The sequence below is a fragment of the Hordeum vulgare genome, chromosome 6H, assembly GCF_904849725.1.
Source record: "Hordeum vulgare subsp. vulgare chromosome 6H, MorexV3_pseudomolecules_assembly, whole genome shotgun sequence".
NCBI classification, from domain to species: Eukaryota; Viridiplantae; Streptophyta; class Magnoliopsida; order Poales; family Poaceae; genus Hordeum; species Hordeum vulgare.
The window spans coordinates 20,308,585-20,328,369 of record NC_058523.1 but is presented as its reverse complement, the minus strand read 5'-3'; the positions used below and the strand labels follow the sequence as shown (position 1 = coordinate 20,328,369).

Here is a 19,785-nt window from a genome sequence, read left to right as displayed (position 1 = left end):
ACATCACACCCTTTAACCATCGCCTGTTACACGACTAATTGTTTGATTTATGACATCAACTAATCTCAAAATAAAGAATTATGCTTTCACTTTACCATCTTTGCAAAATGGCTAACAAATGTTTGCATTGTTTGGTTTGGGGCTTTCTTAGTTTTACTCTCACCTTCACCTCCACTCATGGCGGTGAACTTATTGTCCGGTGTTAATGCGAGGCATATGTACTCTGAAATACACTAGTTTAGTGCCCGTGGGTTGCCACGGAACAATAAAATTATTGTTCCTATCATTGTTGTTGGTTATCAAATCCAATTCAATCTACCAGATTGTCTTGACGCTACGCTTAACCCCTTATCTTTCATTGCCGTTGGTCAATGAGAGGGTCAAGAATCATCCTTCCATCGTCCTAGCTGAATGCTTGTGCGTTGTCATGGAACCAAAAAATATTTTAATTCATAAATCTATTGAACGTGTATAAACATTGTTTCAGTCATACAGCGACAAGTATCCATTTATTTCCTGCCCCTTCTTTCATAATTGCATCAAATATATTCTTATCTAGTACTCCTATATGACAAGGAATGAAAAATAAATAAAATGACATCAAAGGTGAAGAATACTGATATGCTTTACAGCCCCTAACAGGCCAACAATCAGCTGGAAACGAACAATTTAATAATAATATAAAACTTATCTTTCAGGACATCTAGATAATAATTCATCTTATATTCAAATATGAAAATACAAAAATAGAATTCCGAATCTGTCATGCGCTGCATACATAGAAGGAAAAATCTTGTATTGAAATAAATTTATATTATAACATTTCATATTTATGGACACTTCAAGACAAGGTTTTTAGCTATTGTTGTACTTCCAGCTACATATATATTTTCTTCTAAACTATAATACATACACAGGAGCGTGCACAAACAAATCTCCTGATGCAAAATAAAAACTGTGTAGTATGCCCAAAATACACGCCAGTGTCAAATTATACAAGAACAATAATAATTTTGAGGATAGATAGACTAAGACAGACCAAGAAACTGCTTGGAAGTTTATTCATTGGAGTACCAAAATAAAAAAAGAATAAGCATCAATATTAGGAGTTGTGCTTCCCTTTCCTTTCAAATATGATAATATCATCAAAAAAGTAACCCACTCATATAATCAAACTTGCATGAAGTAAGACGCAGAAGATCTCTACATGGGGCTCGACCGTGTCCCCTGTTATGTCCATCCTCTACGTAGCACCTCTCACAACAGATCAACTTGTTGCTTAGTAAATCACCGCATTTCTTTCCTTAGAAGCGTCTGTGGAGTCGCTCCTCGGCCATCTTCATCTTTGTGTCCAAACATTGCGCTCCACATAAATAGAGAGATAACCCAATACTTGCAATGTTGTTAATCTACATTTCAATATTAGTCAGTAATGGTGTGAAATTGAGCTAGTTTTGTATGTATGGGTTGATAAACTTCCCAGTGAGAAGTCATGCATCCGTCAATTTGCAGCAAACAAAGAATGTGATTGATGTGAGTGGATATTGGTGTACCGGTGTTGATATAAGCAAATCTCTTAATGAACTAAAGTCACCGGCCATATCTATACCATATGGGACAATGCCTAGTAAAAACAATTTGCAGTCACAAGACGAAGCTGAACCAAGTGCTGACAAAAATGTCATGAGCAGCCAGCTGGTACAGTTCACCATCCCAGCATACTTGATAGTGCAAATGACATACGACTATCACAACGTAAAGTTTTTTTACCAGTACTAAATACTGCCCATCGGCTTAAGGCCAACTTATAAAGATAAGTTTCATGGTGGATTAGAGACCACTCGGTAATTCAAAATCCAGAAGAAAAAAACACATATAACAGGTAGCCGGCAAAGCAGATAATAAAGCTGAAATATCCCCTTATATTTCTTCAAGTGAAGTCTCGCCTTTAATCATCCATCCATATGTAGTCATAAACAATTGATAAAAGGAGCAGTATGCTTAGGGAAAATATTTTTTCTGCGCACAGCACTCTAATAAACACAGTACAGGTTGATTAAAAGATATCCATCTATATAAAGTTCTTGTTTGGTTCTACCCGAATGCTGCTAAATGTGATGGTGGAGTTGCTGCTTGTGAAGATGCCTTTTCACTCATCGACTTTACCCACTCACTCCTTCAGCTCCTAATCCTGCCGGTTTGAGCCACTACTTTGCCTAATATTCTCCTACCAAAAGGAACAACATATTCACGCATCCGTTCAGTCAGTTATGAAAATTATGATAAGCAGGAGAGGCTCGACTATGAATCAATCGATCCATGCCCCCTTACCGAGGTGGAACTCATGGTGACATGAGAGACTCATCATCATCAATGTCTCCGCACAGCCACAATGAGGCAGGTTCATACATCTAGATGATCTTGGTTATTACTCGATGATTCACTGTCATCCCCGTGTCTTCTGTTGGTAGTGAAAAAGTTGAGCAGTTTTACATCAACAATTACATAAAAATAAAATTATTGTGTTGTCTTCTCCGTGGTGTAAGACTACTTAGTAGGGTGCATGTCAACGGAACAATAAGATGAGTTTTGTGTGAATTTGAACCCATAAATCTCAGACATGTGAACAAACATACATTCAATTATTAGTCCGATAGTCTAGTTAGTTTAAAAAATACTGAGTTGCATATAACTTTCAGGTGAGCAACAAACAAAAATCTCTATAACCACATGCTTGTTATTGGAGAGTGAACAGTTGTTATTTCACGTATCTTACCTTCATAGACAATAGAGGAAAACTTCAACTCCATTATTGACACTATCTCCATTGCAAGATTCAGGCAAGAATTTCTGTTGAGAACCAGTGAAAAAACTATTATTAAAAATATAGGACCACATGATGAAGCACGTACTATTTCATTTTTCAGTCCTACAGTGTAACATCAAGAAACAAGCGCTAATTAATTCAAGAATTACATCATAACTTTCAGGTGAGAACCAAATAAAAGTTCCTATTTCATTTTTCAGTCCCACGGTATAACATCAAGAAAGAGCGCTAATTAATTCAAGAATTACATCATAACTTTCAGGTGAGAAACAAATAAAAGTTCCTATAACCACTTGTTTGTTCTTGGTGGATCAAAATTTAAAACATGAAGGCAAGCTGCAAGTTGTCTATTGGATCTGGACAACACATGAAGCTTCCACTGTTCAGCTGTGTGTGTGTGAGAGAAAAAGAGGGAGAGGATGGCTAACAAGATGGTAGATTTGATGCGACGAATGGGGGTGAAGAGGGTGGGTACCTGTGGTTGAGTGCTCCCCGTCCCACGGTAGTGGTTACTGGCTCTTGGCATTGATGAAGAGAAGAAGAGGGGGGTCAACACAATAGAGGAATAGAAAAAGGAAAAATAACACTGAATAATAGATAATGATTTTTTCTTGTATTTGTAGGCTGTAACATAGCAAAAGAGGGCTCAGTTTTGTCTTTGATCTTCAAGCCTAACACTCACATCTCTTGCTGCATGACATACCCATCACAATGTAAACGAACTGCCCTCGTTATCACTCGTCAGAATGACTATCTGAGGCACAGAACATCCAACATAAAGCTGAATTAAACAGGTTGCAAGAGAGGTAAGGGTGGGCTCTAATTTAGTGCCCACAACCCACATCATGCTTATTTCAGCAGATTCATCATCATCGCCCCGCAGGCCACGAAACCGTCCCAACTACAAAACAGCCAGAGAAACAAGGAGCACGCTAAGAACCAGGCAGTATAAAAGACGGGGACGATCCATGAGCGAGAGGAATCACATGTGAAGAACGACGGGAAGGACAAGCATCGGCGGGGACGGCGACAAGAGGAGGAGGGGAGGTCCAGAGAGAAGGGGGCGACTCGGAGCACGAAGAGATAAGCCGACCCGCGCTCCCTCACCCCATCGACGCACAGACCAACCAACGTCCACCACGCACATGGGGTGAAAGATGAAAAGTCCAAAATGCCCTCGACGGGGCGATGAAACCACACGCGGTGGCAGGGTGCTGGGAACGCGCCAACGCCGACGGGACGCACATAAGAACAGACAAACCACGATCGCTGACAGGCATGACCCACACGCGGGTAACACCACACGGCAGCGAGACACACACGCTCTGAGAGGAGTCAACAAAACGAGATGGGGTGCGGGAACTGTTGACGGGGTGTCAATCCGGCGTCCCAAATCGTTTCCACGCGTGATAAAACGGCCGAGAACGGCGCGAAATCGCCAAATCGCTAAGAGCGCGTGTAGCTTCCTGCGGTTCTAATTTCTGGATGGATTGCATAATGGGCTCAGATTCATCTTTCCTCGATCATATAACCTACCACCGTCATCTCTTATCACCAGATCAATCTGTTTATACAGTGGAGGTGCCCTGGTTATCACTCAAGAAGAATGACCATCCAAGGACAGAACAATAAGTATCACATGATCAGTAAGGATTATAGAGACAAGAGGGAGGATCCAACTTGATACCCACAGGTGCCTCGATTGCTCAAAGGCACACTTATTCCAGCCACGGTTAATCATCGTCGCCCTAGCACGAACGCCACTGATCAACCAATTTAGCAAATCCAGGAGCATAGCTATAGGACCAGGGCATTCACATGTAAACCAGAGCATCACAAGAGCTCCTATGATAGCAACTAAACATGAATAACAGCCTGCAAGGATCCACAACTACAGAGCTCAAGCAGGAACTGATGCATGAGTAGCGCATAAAGCATCAACGAGACGAGCACCACATCAATATAGCCATGGCCATGTCCCAGACAGTAGCCGAAGCAAAGGAGCAGGAGGAAGATGGAGCTCACCGAGGGAGGTTGTTGCCAAGGCAGTACTCAACGGGCGCCGGGGTTGCGCCTGAACACCGTCCAACCAGAGAGGTCGCTTCCTACACCGCACATCCACCACGCCTCCACGTCGGAGTTGCGCCTTGCACCGTCCCGCCGACGAGCACTAAGTACAGAAAGAAAAAGAAACCAAATGTGATTACTTTTAAAGCCTTAACTGAGGAGGTGCACATGTGACTCATATGTCCATCAGCAGAGGCAAAGTAGCCAATTAAGATAAATGAATTTATTATAGATCACATCCTAAAATGTACCGAATACAATGTATAGTCAATCGAAAGACATCCTAGAGGCTATACACATGAACGATCACATGGGACTGAAATATACCACCACATAATTTTGATCACAAAACTTTGTTACATCAAATAAGCATATCCCATAAAACTAAATAACAAATTTTGCATTAATGTATATCTACTGTAAATAAAATGTAAAACATAGCATAAACATGTTACAACATTTTCATTCAGTTCATACGATAAATACCAAACTGTATGAATCATGCTATAGCAGAAACATATAATGCAGAGCATCTCTTGGGAAGAAATTTCATGACAAAATAAACATCCAAACTAAATTTCAAAAATCATGTGCAAGTGCTATATTAAGTGTTGTTTTACCACTGAATTTATTAGAAAGATCGAGGAGGCCAAATTTAAGCATTATATCAAGTGTTGTTCTAACCTGGCTTGTTCACAAATATTCACAACTATGACTCTGCATCATCTAAGAAATCATTTTCTCAAGTGTTGTTCTAACTTGACTTATTCGCAAATATTCACAGCTATAACTGAACCTTGAGGAACATAGTGGAATGAATCAATTCATCATAGGCATTGCGTATTAACAAATCATGTAGGTGCACCTCCCACTCCACTTTCTTATAAGTGCTTCTCAAATTGAAGAAAAAGGAAGATCCTAAACTCTAAAATTGAACTGAACCTTTTGATTTCCTCGTCAGATTGCATGCGTGAGCATAAACATCCGGCCCATGCATCTAAATACTACTAAACTCCTATCCACGGATAAATTGCAAACTGGATCAAGGTATGCTAAAATTCATTTAGCAAGTGACCAAACACATGGTCAGACCAAAACAATCGATTGGCTATGCCGACGTATACCTAGCAATCTAACAGAAAAGGTCCAAAAAGGAGGAGAAGAGGGATTAACCTGTAGATCAATGAATGTAGACGCAACCGGGTCAACCGGGTCAGACTAAAGGAGGCACCAGCAAGAGCAGACGGATTGATCTGCAAGGAAAACAAGGGGCAATCAAAGAGGAGGAGGAGCCAGCGGCGGCCAAGGAGAGGGCACAACATACACATACCTGTAAGTCAACGACCACATCAACAGATCGACGACCCCAGCAACAGATCCAGCGGAGTGACTAAATTTGATGGGACCTGCACGCAAACAAGATCATGGATCAACGAAGAACTGCGTGGAAAACCAACGGGCAGCAAGGAAAGGCAACTCACCTCAACCGGCGCCACCTTGCCCCGCTGCTCCCTGTTGCGCGCGTCCTATCCTGCTGTGGCATCGACGAGCGCGCGTCCAGCCACGACCACCTCGCGTCGCTGCTCCCCATCCGTGTGGCTGCTCCTCCATGACTCGGGCAGAAGGGAGGCAGGAAGAGGTAGCAGCTTGGGCCAGAGAGAACGACGACGGAGGAGCGTCCATGCTCGAGCTCGGCCACGGCCGCCGCTGCGCTCACACGCCCGGCTCGAGCTCGTCCATGGCTGCCGCTGCTCCCGACGATGGGGACGCTCGAGGTTGACGGGGGAGCAGAGACGCTCGAGGTTGACGGGGGAGCAGAGACGCTCGAGGTTGACGGGGGAGCAGAGACGCTGCTCCCGGCGATGGGGAGCTCGAGGTTGACGGGGTAGCAGAGACGCTCGAGGTTGACGGGGGAGCAGAGACGCTACCGCCGGCGGCGGCCCCTCCGGAGTGCAAGAGGATGAGCGACGGGGAGGGGGCGAATGGGGAGGGTGGCGGACGCGATCTAGGGTTTGGAGGTCGGCGGAGACGGGCATCAGCGGCGGGTCGACCCCGGCGTGCCAGAGGGGGTCGGGTAGCTCGGCGGCGGACGCGAACCCCCGCACGATGTCGTCCAGCGCGGTGGCGTAGGGGGAGAGGATGGTGGAGTCGGAGAAGAGCGGGCGGTCGGGCACGGCGTACGCGACGAGCAGGTCGACGGCGAAGGACCTGAGCGCGCTGGCATCGACCCTCCGCAGCGCCCGCGCGCCTGCCGCGGTCATCGGGCAGAGGGGGAAGCATGGGGTGGCCGGCGGCGAGGGGGTCAGGGTGGGCGGGGCGTCATCTTCTTGGGAGAGAACGGGGGCGACGGGGTCGGGGGTGATTGGATCGTGGGTTCGTGGGGAGCCGATTTTCTTTACCTGGGAGCCGATTTTCTTTACGTGGGAGGTGGGATCGCTTGCCGATTTTTTTTTACGTGGGAGATGGGATCGCTGGGAGAGGTCGAACCATCGCTAGGTTGAACCATGATGACGTTCGATCCTGCTTTAATAGTAGAGATAAGGACCAGAAATCTATTGGGTTAATTGTTATAACCAGCTTGCTTTTAAAAATAACAAAACTATCATGGCCAGCTTATTAACCAAGAACCAAAAACATGGATAGTTAATTTTCTAAAGTTAAGAATTTTTTCTCATGAATTTATAACAATCTTCTAAAAATCTAGAACAGTTTTATCCTAAACCTAAAACTTTGTTCTTAAATCTATGATGAACTCGCAACATTTCCTAAAAAAGACAGGTGAAACTATCCGGTCCGGGCATCTTTTCACGATGCATATCAAATACGGCATTTTTATTTCCTCTAAAATTTGGGCGCTTCTAGTTCCAGCAGCTCACAAGGTTAAAACCAAGAACGTCAAAATTCAGTGTGGCGGTCCTTGGCAAATAAACTCCAAGAAGTTGATCAAAGTAGTTCCACACCACTTCATTTTATTTATTTCTGGTCCAAAACAATACTGTCATCAACCTGAAGTGAAGGGATCCAAATTTTCGTTATTCTCACAATAGCCTTTAAGTGAAAAAAACTGGTGTTGCAATCACCTTCTTTGAGCGGAAGAAAGCGAGAGCGCTGCTGCCAAATACATCTTTGCAGGGAACCAAGACACTCATCATTTTCAAATTTCCCCTGAAGGTGTGCGCTTCCCACGTCAAACTTCTATGGTTTCTATTAATGTCAAGCTGTAGGATGATCTCATGCACGGTGAGAGTTTTCAATCTGATATCAGTCAAAAAATTATCTGACCAGGCCTTCTATTTCTCCAACGTAAGCATCTCTGCGGCTTGAACTTGGAGTCAGGAGTTAGGAGAAAATGACAGTGGTCGAATTCAGTAGAGGAGAGGGCCCGCAACATGGCATTGGGTTCAGCCTCACACCACGATTGGTTATATAGGACTCGGTCAAGCCTGACAAGAATTGTGTTGAATTGTTCATTGCTCCATTTGTATCAGACCCTTGTCGAAATTACCATTGTTCTTATCCTCAGCTGCAGCAATCATATTAAAATCGCTAAGAACAAGCAACATATATCCAATTGGTCAATAATTTACCACAATACAAAGCTAGAAACAGGAATATAATTTCGTGTCCTTCATCAACCCGGATTAAAACAAGAAAATATGATTTGGGATTATATGAGAACAACTCTAATAAATTCAGAATACAGCTATATGCAGCATCGGTTGTGGCTACAGGACAACATTTGGTTTTACCGTTCTATTATAAAACAAAGAGAAGCCAAGCAAGTTGTAACTCACATGTCGTCGTTGTGCTCGATTGCAGTTTCTCACTTGTACATTCAGTTAAGTGACTCGGATCGTTCTGGGGAAGCAGCGTCATTTCTTCTAGCTAGTTCACACATCATCCTCTTGCTATCTTACAGTCTTGCGATACTGGCAGCATCCATGACGAATCCACACACCAGGAATCTTGGGCAGTTGGAGCTGCATCCACGCGCCACCAAGGTGACTCAAATCGGTAATGGCACTAACCACAAACATTAGACTAACATTACAGCGAGGAAGGGAAAAGACAAAGAAAATTGCAAGTTGCTACAATTGTGAAATCCACTCCTAGTCACTTGGTCATTTTGTCAAATACCTTATGTGCACTGCTTGAAACATCACCATAAAGAGGGGAGCAATGCAAGGAGACGGACCAGGGCATCGACAGACGGGGGTATCCATGACCAGAAGATAAGAGGGTACATGCGTGTGTGTTTCACGTGGTCGTGGAGGTCAAGTCGTCCTCATGGGGCACTCTCTGATGCCGCCATAGCCCAACCTCGCAGAGTGCCACAGCACCGGTAACATGAGGAGAGAGACCACACAGAGCGAGCAGACGACACGACCGCACTCAGGCAAGGTCCACACACATGCCCAAACATCAGCAACACGTTGAACGCCCTATGGCAGTGGAAGGATCCTCGAAGGATCCATGCGGTGAGGTCGATGGATCCGGCGTCCGGGGCCATCAGCGCCGCTCCTTCACTTCCTCAGTGTGACTCGCCCTCCCCGTCACTCCTCCTCGAGACCCCGGTCCGACAGTCCCTTCAGTCAGAGATTGAGGTATTACATGACGACACGCGCGAGAGATCAAATGGGTAATCCAACTTAGACACGGGGAGGTCAGAGATTGAGAAGCTTACGACGGTGGAGGCCGGAGAGGACTCGTGCTTGCGGATAGGTGACGGTGCTCATGGCCAGCGAATGCGGCCGGCGACGAACAGGTAATGGTGGCGCGTGCTCACGATGGCGAACGCGGCTAGCGACGGCGAACTTGGACCACGCGGGCAGGGCCTGCTTGAGGGGCTTCAGGAGCACGGGGATGAGCACCTTCACGCGGCCGCATTCCCGTCCGGGCTAGTGCCGACAGCGTAGCACGGGCGCGCGTTGCCCCTGCTCCACCTCGTCCCACAAACATGCCCCGCCGGCCACCGGAGCACCGGCTCCCTTCTGCCTCGACCCCGCCAGCGGAGCGCCAGCCGCCAACGACCTGTGCCCACCCCTCCAAGGCCTCGTCCCCGGCCTGCCCGAGTCTTCCCTTGCTTCACCTCGCCGTGTGGTCACCTTTCCCCTGCTCCAGCTCGCCGTGCGGACAGATCTGAGCTGCCGGCCATGGACGTGTGTGGATAAGAAGACACTGACCACATGGAGGGATTGATTTGCAAAACCGAAACGTTTTTTTTCCAGTCAGATCCACTTACACAGGGACTGCGGGTTGACTACATAAAACAACAAAGACGTTTTTGTAAAAATACCGTAACGGACGACAGAAGCACTCCGTGCTTTATTATTAGGGAGAGATTTCCAGTGGATGAGGTAGGATCACTGGATGAAAGGGATGCCGGTTGTGGGGCGGCATAAAAAAGTTCGTTCTATACGGCCGCGCGTTGGGTCGTGTCATCTGTCTGTTTTGATTCAAATGGATACATGCGGACATGATGGAGTCGTGCATTGGAGTTGGTCTAAGAGCAAGTCTAGTAGAACCCTCAAACCCTCAAACCCTTAAAAATAACCACTTTTTTACAGTTTTCGTCGACAAAACGACGTAGACTAGAACCCTTAAACCCTTAAACCCATAAAAAAAATTTAAAGGTCCAACCCGCAAACGCCATCGCAGCCTGTAGAAGTGAGGGTTGGCTTCCTCTCCAGCGCGGGAGGGAAGTTTCAGCTCCCTCCCCTCGATCCGCCGCCGCCGCCGCTCCGCTCCGGCCGCCCCGGCCGCCCATCCCCGCCCCGCCCCGGCCGCCCTCCGCAGCCGCTGCCCCACCCCGGCGGTCCCTCCGCCGCCGCTGCCCCGGCTGCCCCGTCCGCAGCGCCGCCCCGTCCCCGCCGGCCCTCCGCAGCGCCGCCGCCCCGGCCGGCCCTCCGCAGCGTCGCCCCGTCCCGGCCGCCCCTCCCAGTGCCGCCGCCCCGGCCGGCCCTCCGCAGCACCGAAGATTGAGGTTTACATTTTTGCTTTTTTGTTTCATTTTTACATTTTTGCTTCATTGGCACTCACAATTTTTGCCACTCACATTGTAGATGGACTCGTTGTCCGATGCGTCGGATTGGTCGTCATCCGATGATTCAGACATTGACGAGTTGTTGCAAGACGACGACGTTGAGATGATGAGCCTCCTCGTCGACGTGCAAGCGTTTGAAGACCGCTTGAAGCTTATGGATCAGAGGAGAGGGTCGACGATGGGGCGACTCACCATCTACCGGAACCGTGCTCTCGGACACGAGCATTTGATGCAAGACTACTTCGCGGACGTACCTACATACCCTCCTCGTCTCTTTCGCAGAAGGTACCGAATGCATCGTAGTTTGTTTGTGAAGATTGTCAACGATTGTGAGGCTGCCTCCTATTACTTTAAATGTCGTAGATCCGCCGCCGGTATCATGGGGTTTAGTGCATATCAAAAGATATCGGCGGCAATGCGGGTACTCGCTTATGGCATACCCGCGGATTATACCGACGAGTATCTTCGCATTGGGGAAGATACAACCACGGAGTCCGTCCGTAGGTTTGCCAAGTTGGTCATCCGGTTGTATGGTGAGAAGTATCTTCGGGCACCAAACGGGATGGTCTAGTAGAGCACCACTGGCAGTTGGATGGGCGGCGTATTGGCCCATGATGTATCTTTGTTTTACTTTTCTATGTCCTATTTGATTCGAACAATTGTTGTAATTTGCTGAAACATTGTTTTATGTTGTAATTTGCTCAAACATTTTTGTAATAATTTGAATGATTATTGTTTTATTCGGTGCTGTAATAATAACCAGAATGATTATTGTTTTATGTCAAATGTGATTGAATTTGTGATATGTCATATGATGAAATGTGATGAAATGTGTGATATATGAAATGACAGTTTTAAGGTTTGGGGTTGGGGCAAAGACTAGAACCCTCAAACCCAACCCTTATAACGGAATATTCCGTTATAAGGGTTGGGTTTGAGGGTTCTAGTCTTTGCCCTGTTTTTCAACCCTTAAAAGTGTCAAAAATATGCAATTCTCAACCCTTAAAACTGGTTTTTGTTTTAAGGGTTTGAGGGTTCTACTAGAGATGCTCTAAGAGCATACAAATGATTCCTTATACACCTGTGGATACGTTCGATCAGTGACCGGACAAAAGAAAGAAGAAAAAAAATGACCCAACCGAACGTCTCATATCGTCCCTATATGTTCGGGTTGTCCGCGAACCCTCATATCCATCTTCAATATGAGGAGGATATGAGGGCTCACGCACGTGCTCGGGATCGTCCCGTCAGTCCGCCACATAGGACGCGACCCCACCCCGGACCACTTTTTTTTCTTTTTCTTTCTTCCTTTCCATCAATCACGTGCAAGTGACCGGACGTATAAGAGAAAAAAAATGAGAAAAGTGTGGTTGTACGGACACACAGATAGGGGACACGCCCGATCACTGATCGAACGCGTCCGCGGGCATTTAAAGGGTCATATTTGCAATGTCCCGTTGTAGATGCTCTAAAATCTGACTTTTGATTTTAAACATGGTAAACCAAACAATTTAAAATAAATTACTAGCAAAAGAGTTTGTGCGTTGTTGCGAAGAGAAAAGGAAGATTCATGTCCTTTCTCAATGGGGCATTCGACCAATCAAAGAGGAGAAAAGAATAAGAAGAAGGGGATCCGCATTGCTCCCGACAAGAGCGATGAAGCGACAACACTGTCCTCGTCATCTTTTCGGACATGGACTCGGCCCCACCTTCACACCGAGCGTCGCCTCCCAAGGTGTTCTCTGCAACGATCGTCGTCCGCTCATCCTCCCCGCCTCTCTACATCACGTGCCCCATGACCCGCCCTTCCACCGATGCCGAGGGGGTCAGCCTGCTCGCGCCACATCACCTAGCGGTTGACGACAATGACGGTGCCCCCGACGCTTCTCCAACACCCTCAAACATGCTGCTTTCATCTGCGTTACTACTTCATCAACCCTGAACATCTATGCATCCTCCCTCTCCTTCTCGACTCGGCCATCCTCATCCGGTATGGTCCCAGCTAATCTTTTTTCTTCCCTGGCTTCTGCCTCTCGTAGTCCTCCCATCCTAACCCTGCACAACAACACAACAGAACATGCATGACCTGCCCTCCACGAGTATGTGCTCTGCAAGCTGCGCCACTCAGCCAAGCGCTCGGCTGACAAAACCGAGAACATATGCTGGAGCTCGCGTCTGGCCGCAAAAGAACCAAAAAGTTCATCGACATGACTACCAAGGTTGTTCACGCAAACGCGACGCACCTCACCGTCGCAGATGTGGCCAAGGCTCTCAAGGAGGCCATCCACGACGCCCAGCTTGATGTTCAGGAGGCGCCGCCAGCTGATACGTCCATTTTGCATCATGTTTTTATGTTGATATTTATCACTTTATGGACTGTTATTACACTTCACGGTACAATACTTATCCCTTTTCTCTCTTATTTTACAAGGTTTACATGAAGAGGGAGAATGCCGGCAACTGGAATTTTGGCCTGAAAAAGGAGCAAGTTTGAGATACCTATTCTGAGAGGGGTTAATCATGTTGGAATTATGCCCTAGAGGCAATAATAAATGTATAGTTTTTATTATAATTCCTGTATCAATATAATAGTTTATTATCCATGCTATAATTGTATTGAATGAAGACTCATTTACATGTGTGGATACATAGACAAAACACCGTCCCTAGCATGCCTCTAGTTGGCTAGCCAGTTGATCAATGATAGTCAGTGTCTTCTGATTATGAACAAGGTGTTGTTGCTTGATAACTGGATCACGTCATTGGGAGAATCACGTGATGGACTAGACCCAAACTAATAGACGTAGCATGTTGATCGTGTCATTTTGTTGCTACTGTTTTCTACGTGTCAAGTATTTATTCCTATGACCATGAGATCATATAACTCACTGACACCGGAGGAATGCTTTGTGTGTATCAAACGTCGCAACGTAACTGGGTGACTATAAAGGTGCTCTACAGGTATCTCCGAAGGTGTTAGTTGAGTTAGTATGGATCAAGACTGGGATTTGTCACTCCGTGTGACGGAGAGGTATCTCGGGGCCCACTCGGTAATACAACATCACACACAAGCCTTGCAAGCAATGTAACTTAGTGTAAGTTGCGGGTCTTGTATTACGGAACGAGTAAAGAGACTTGCCGGTAAAACGAGATTGAAATAGGTATGCGGATACTGACGATCGAATCTCGGGCAAGTAACATACCGAAGGACAAAGGGAATGACATACGGGATTATACGAATCCTTGGCACTGAGGTTCAAACGATAAGATCTTCGTAGAATATGTAGGATCCAATATGGGCATCCAGGTCCCGCTATTGGATATTGACCGAGGAGTCTCTCGGGTCATGTCTACATAGTTCTCGAACCCGCAGGGTCTGCACACTTAAGGTTCGACGTTATTTTATGCGTATTTGAGTTATATGGTTGGTTACCGAATGTTGTTCGGAGTCCCGGATGAGATCACGGACATCACGAGGGTTTCCAGAATGGTCCGTAAACGAAGATTGATATATAGGATGACCTCATTTGATTACCGGAAGGTTTTCGGAGTTACCGGGAATGTACCGGGAATGACGAATGGGTTCCGGGAGTTCACCGGGGGGGGGGGGGGGGGGCAACCCACCCCGGGGAAGCCCATAGGCATTGGGGGAGCCACACCAGCCCTTAGTGGGCTGGTGGGACAGCCCACAAGTGCCCAATGCGCCAAGAGAAGAAAAATCAAGAGGAAAGAAAAAAAAAGGAAGGAGGTGGGAAGGGAGGGGGACTCCTCCCACCAAACCAAGTCCAACTTGGTTTGGGGGGGGAGTCCTCCCCCCTTGGCTCGGCCGACTCCTTGGGGGTCCTTGGACCCCAAGGCAAGGCCCCCCTCCCTCCCACCTATATATACGGAGGTTTTAGGGCTGATTTGAGACGACTATCTCATGGCTGCCCGACCACATACCTCCACGGTTTTTCCTCTAGATCGCGTTTCTGCGGAGCTCGGGCGGAGCCCTGCTGAGACAAGGTCATCACCAACCTCCGGAGCGCCGTCACGCTGCCGGAGAACTCTTCTACCTCTCCGTCTCTCTTGCTGGATCAAGAAGGCCGAGATCATCGTCGAGCTGTACGTGTGCTGAACGCGGAGGTGCCGTCCGTTCGGTACTAGATCGTGGGACTGATCGCGGGATTGTTCGCGGGGCGGATCGAGGGACGTGAGGACGTTCCACTACATCAACCGCGTTCTCTAACGCTTCTGCTGTACGATCTACAAGGGTACGTAGATCACTCATCCCCTCTCGTAGATGGACATCACCATGATAGGTCTTCGTGCGCGTAGGAAAATTTTTGTTTCCCATGCGACGTTCCCCAACAGTGGCATCATGAGCTAGGTTCATGCGTAGATGTCTTCTCGAGTAGAACACAAAAGTTTTTGTGGGCGGTGATGTGCGTTTTGCTGCCCTCCTTAGTCTTTTCTTGATTCCGCGGTATTGTTGGATTGAAGCGGCTTGGACCGACATTACTCGTACGCTTACGAGAGACTGGTTTCATCGTTACGAGTAACCCCCTTTGCTCAAAGATGACTGGCAAGTGACGGTTTCTCCAACTTTAGTTGAATCGGATTTGACCGAGGAGGTCCTTGGATGAGGTTAAATAGCAACTTATATATCTCCGTTGTGGTGTTTGCGTAAGTAAGATGCGATCCTACTAGATACCCTTGGTCACCACGTAAAACATGCAACAACAAAATTAGAGGACGTCTAACTTGTTTTTGCAGGGTATGATTGTGATGTGATATGGCCAATGATGTGATGTGATATATTGGATGTATGAGATGATCATGTTGTAATAGAAATATCGACTTGCACGTCGATGGTACGGCAACCGGCAGGAGCCATAGGGTTGTCTTTATACTAACGTTTGTGCTTGCAGATGCATTTACTATTTTGCTAGGATGTAGCTTTAGTAGTAATAGCATAAGTAGCATGACAACCCCGATGGCAACACGTTGATGGATGATCATGGTGTGGCGCCGGTGACAAGAAGATCGTGCCGGTGCTTTGGTGATGGAGATCAAGAAGCACGTAATGATGGCCATATCATGTCACTTATGAATTGCATGTGATGTTAATCCTTTTATGCACCTTATTTTGCTTAGAACGACAGTAGCATTATGAGGTGATCTCTCACTAAAATTTCAAGACGAAATTGTGTTCTCCCCGACTGTGCACCGTTGCTACAGTTCGTCGTTTCGAGACACCACGTGATGATCGGGTGTGATAGACTCAACGTTCACATAAACGGGTGCAAAACAGTTGCGCACGCGGAACACTCGGGTTAAGCTTGACGAGCCTAGCATGTGCAGACATGGCCTCGGAACACATGAGACCGAAAGGTCGATCATGAATCATATAGTTGATATGATTAGCATAGGGATGCTTACCACTGAAACTATACTCAACTCACGTGATGATCGGACTTGGGATAGTGTAAGTGGATCATGAACCACTCAAATGACTAGAGAGATGTATTTTTTGAGTGGGAGTTTAGCATATAATTTGATTAAGTTGAACTCTAATTATCTTGAACATAGTCTAAGTCCACTTTGAATATATTTGTGTTGTAGATCATGGCTCACGCGAGTGTCATCCTGAATTTTAATACGTTCCTAGAGAAAGCTAAGTTGAAAGATGATGGAAGCAACTTTGTAGACTGGGCTCGTAATCTTAAGCTAATCTTACAAGCTGGGAAGAAGGATTATGTCCTTAATGCTGCGCTAGGAGATGAACCACCCGCTACGGCTGATCAGGATGTTAAGAACGCTTGGTTAGCGCGTAAGGAGGACTACTCAATAGTTCAATGTGCAGTCTTGTATGGCTTAGAACCGGGACTTCAACGTCGCTTTGAGCGTCATGGAGCATTTGAGATGTTCCAGGAGTTGAAGTTTATCTTTCAGAAGAAAGCCCGGATCGAGAGGTATGAGACCTCCGATAAATTCTATGCTTGCAAGATGGAGGAAAACTCGTCTGTCAGTGAACATGTGCTCAAAATGTCTGGGTACTCAAACCGTCTAGCTGAGCTGGGGATTGAACTCCCGCAAGAGGCTATCACTGACAGAATCCTTCAATCACTGCCGCCAAGCTATAAAGGCTTTGTGTTGAACTACAACATGCAAGGGATGAACAAGTCTCCCGGCGAGTTGTTTGCGATGCTGAAAGTCGTAGAGTCTGAACTCCGTAAAGAGCATCAAGTGTTGATGGTGAGCAAGACCACTAGTTTCAAGAGAAACGGCAAAGGCAAGAAGGGCAATTCGAAGAAGAGCGGCAAGCCTGTTGCCAATCCGCCGAAGAAACCCAAGGCTGGACCTAAGCCTGAAACAGAGTGCTTCTATTGCAAGGGTATGGGTCACTGGAAGCGCAATTACCCCAAGTATCTGGCAGATAAGAAGGCGGGCAAAGAAAAATCAGGTATATTTGATATACATGTTATTGATGTGTACTTAACCGGCTCTCGTAGTAGTGCCTGGGTACTCGATAGCGGTTCTGTTGCTCACATTTGCAACTCGAAACAGGAACTGCGGAATAGACGAAGGCTGGCGAAAGACGAAGTGACGATGCGCGTAGGAAATGGTTCCAAGGTTGATGCAATCGCCGTCGGCACAGTGTCACTTCAGCTACCATCGGGATTAGTGATGAACTTAAATCATTGTTATTTAGTGCCTGTGTTGAGCATGAACATTATATCTGGATCTTGTTTATTGCGAGACGGTTACTCTTTTAAGTCTGAGAATAATGGTTGTTCTATTTCTATGAGTAACATCTTTTATGGTCATGCACCGAATGTGAGAGGATTGTTCATATTGAATCTTGATAGCGATACACATATACATAACATTGAGAGCAAAAGAGTTAGAGTAAACAATGATAGCGCCATATTTTTGTGGCACTGCCGCTTGGGTCATATTGGTGTAAAGCGCATGAAGAAACTCCATGCTGATGGACTTTTGGAGTCACTTGACTTTGATTCACTTGACACGTGCGAACCATGCCTCATGGGCAAGATGACTAAGACTCCGTTCTCCGGAACAATGGAGCGTGCAAGTGACTTATTGGAAATCATACATACCGATGTGTGTGGTCCAATGAGCGTAGAGGCACGCGGCGGATATCGTTATTTTCTCACCTTCACTGACGATTTAAGTAGATATGGTTATGTCTACTTGATGAAGCACAAGTCTGAAACATTTGAAAAGTTCAAGCAATTTCAGAGTGAAGTGGAAAATCATCGTAACAAGAAGATCAAGTTCCTACGGTCTGATCGTGGGGGTGAATATCTGAGTTTCGAGTTTGGTGCTCACTTAAGACAATGTGGAATTGTTTCGCAGTTAACACCGCCTGGAACACCACAGCGTAATGGTGTGTCCGAACGTCGTAATCGTACTTTGTTAGAGATGGTGCGATCTATGATGTCTCTTACTGATTTGCCGCTATCATTTTGGGGTTATGCATTAGAAACAGCTGCATTCACTTTAAATAGGGCACCATCAAAATCCGTTGAGACGACACCATACGAACTGTGGTATGGCAAGAGGCCAAAGTTGTCGTTTCTTAAAGTTTGGGGATGTGATGCTTATGTCAAAAAGCTTCAGCCTGAAAAGATGGAACCCAAAGCGGAAAGGTGCGTCTTCATAGGTTACCCAAAAGAGACAGTTGGGTACACCTTCTATCTCAAATCCGAGGGCAAAGTGTTTATTGCTAAAACTGGAGCTTTTCTCGAGAGAGTTTCTCTCGAGAGAATTGAGTGGGAGGAAGATAGAACTTGACGAGGTTGTCGAACCTCTCATCCCTCTGGATGGTGGCGCAGGGCAAGGGGAAACCTCTGTCGTTGCGACGCCGGTTGAGGAGGAAGTTAATGATGATGATCATGAAACTCTAGTTCAAGTTTCTGTTGAACCACGCAGGTCGACCAGATCACGCGCTGCTCCAGAGTGGTACAGTAATCCCGTCTTGTCAATCATGTTGTTAGAAAACAATGAACCTGCAAATTATGAAGAAGCAATGGTGGGCCCAGATTCCAACAAATGGCTAGAAGCCATGAAATCCGAGATAGGATCCATGTATGATAACAAAGTGTGGACTTTGGAGATACTGCCTGAGGGCCGCAAGGCTATTCAGAACAAATGGATCTTTAAGAAGAAGACGGACGCTGACGGTAATGTGACCGTTTATAAAGCTTGACTTGTGGCAAAGGGTTTTTCACAAGTTCCAGGAGTTGACTACGATGAGACTTTCTCACCCGTAGCGATGCTTAAGTCCGTCAGAATCATGTTAGCAATAGCTGCATTTTTCGATTATGAAATCTGGCAGATGGATGTCAAAACGGCGTTCCTTAACGGTTTCCTTAAGGAAGAGTTGTATATGATGCAACCCGAAGGTTTTGTCGATCCTAAAAATGCTGACAAGGTGTGCAAGCTCCAGCGATCCATTTATGGACTGGTGCAAGCATCTCGGAGTTGGAACAAACGCTTTGATGAGGTGATCAAAGCATTTGGGTTTATACAAGTGGTTGGAGAATCTTGTATTTACAAGAAAGTGAGTGGGAGCTCTGTGGCGTTTCGAATATTATATGTGGATGACATATTACTGATTGGAAACAACGTAGAGCTTTTGGAGAGCATAAAAGGTTACTTGAATAAAAGTTTCTCTATGAAGGACCTAGGAGAAGCTGCTTACATTCTAGGCATTAAGATCTATAGGGATAGATCAAAACGCCTGATAGGACTTTCACAAAGCACATACCTTGATAAAGTTTTGAAGAGGTTCAAAATGGAACAGTCCAAGAAAGGGTTCTTGCCAGTTTTACAAGGTACG

At 46.2% G+C, this 19,785-nt stretch overlaps 1 long non-coding RNA gene across 1 annotated transcript; it reads right to left on the bottom strand.

Moving 5' to 3' along the window:
* Positions 1-2,090: 2,090 nt before the first annotated feature.
* On the bottom strand, positions 2,091-3,554 carry LOC123403171. Its single transcript, XR_006611420.1, has 4 exons — positions 3,303-3,554; positions 2,777-2,850; positions 2,332-2,461; positions 2,091-2,227 (listed from the first exon to the last, which is right to left on the bottom strand). It is a non-coding gene; the product is annotated as an uncharacterized LOC123403171 (long non-coding RNA).
* Positions 3,555-19,785: the final 16,231 nt, after the last annotated feature.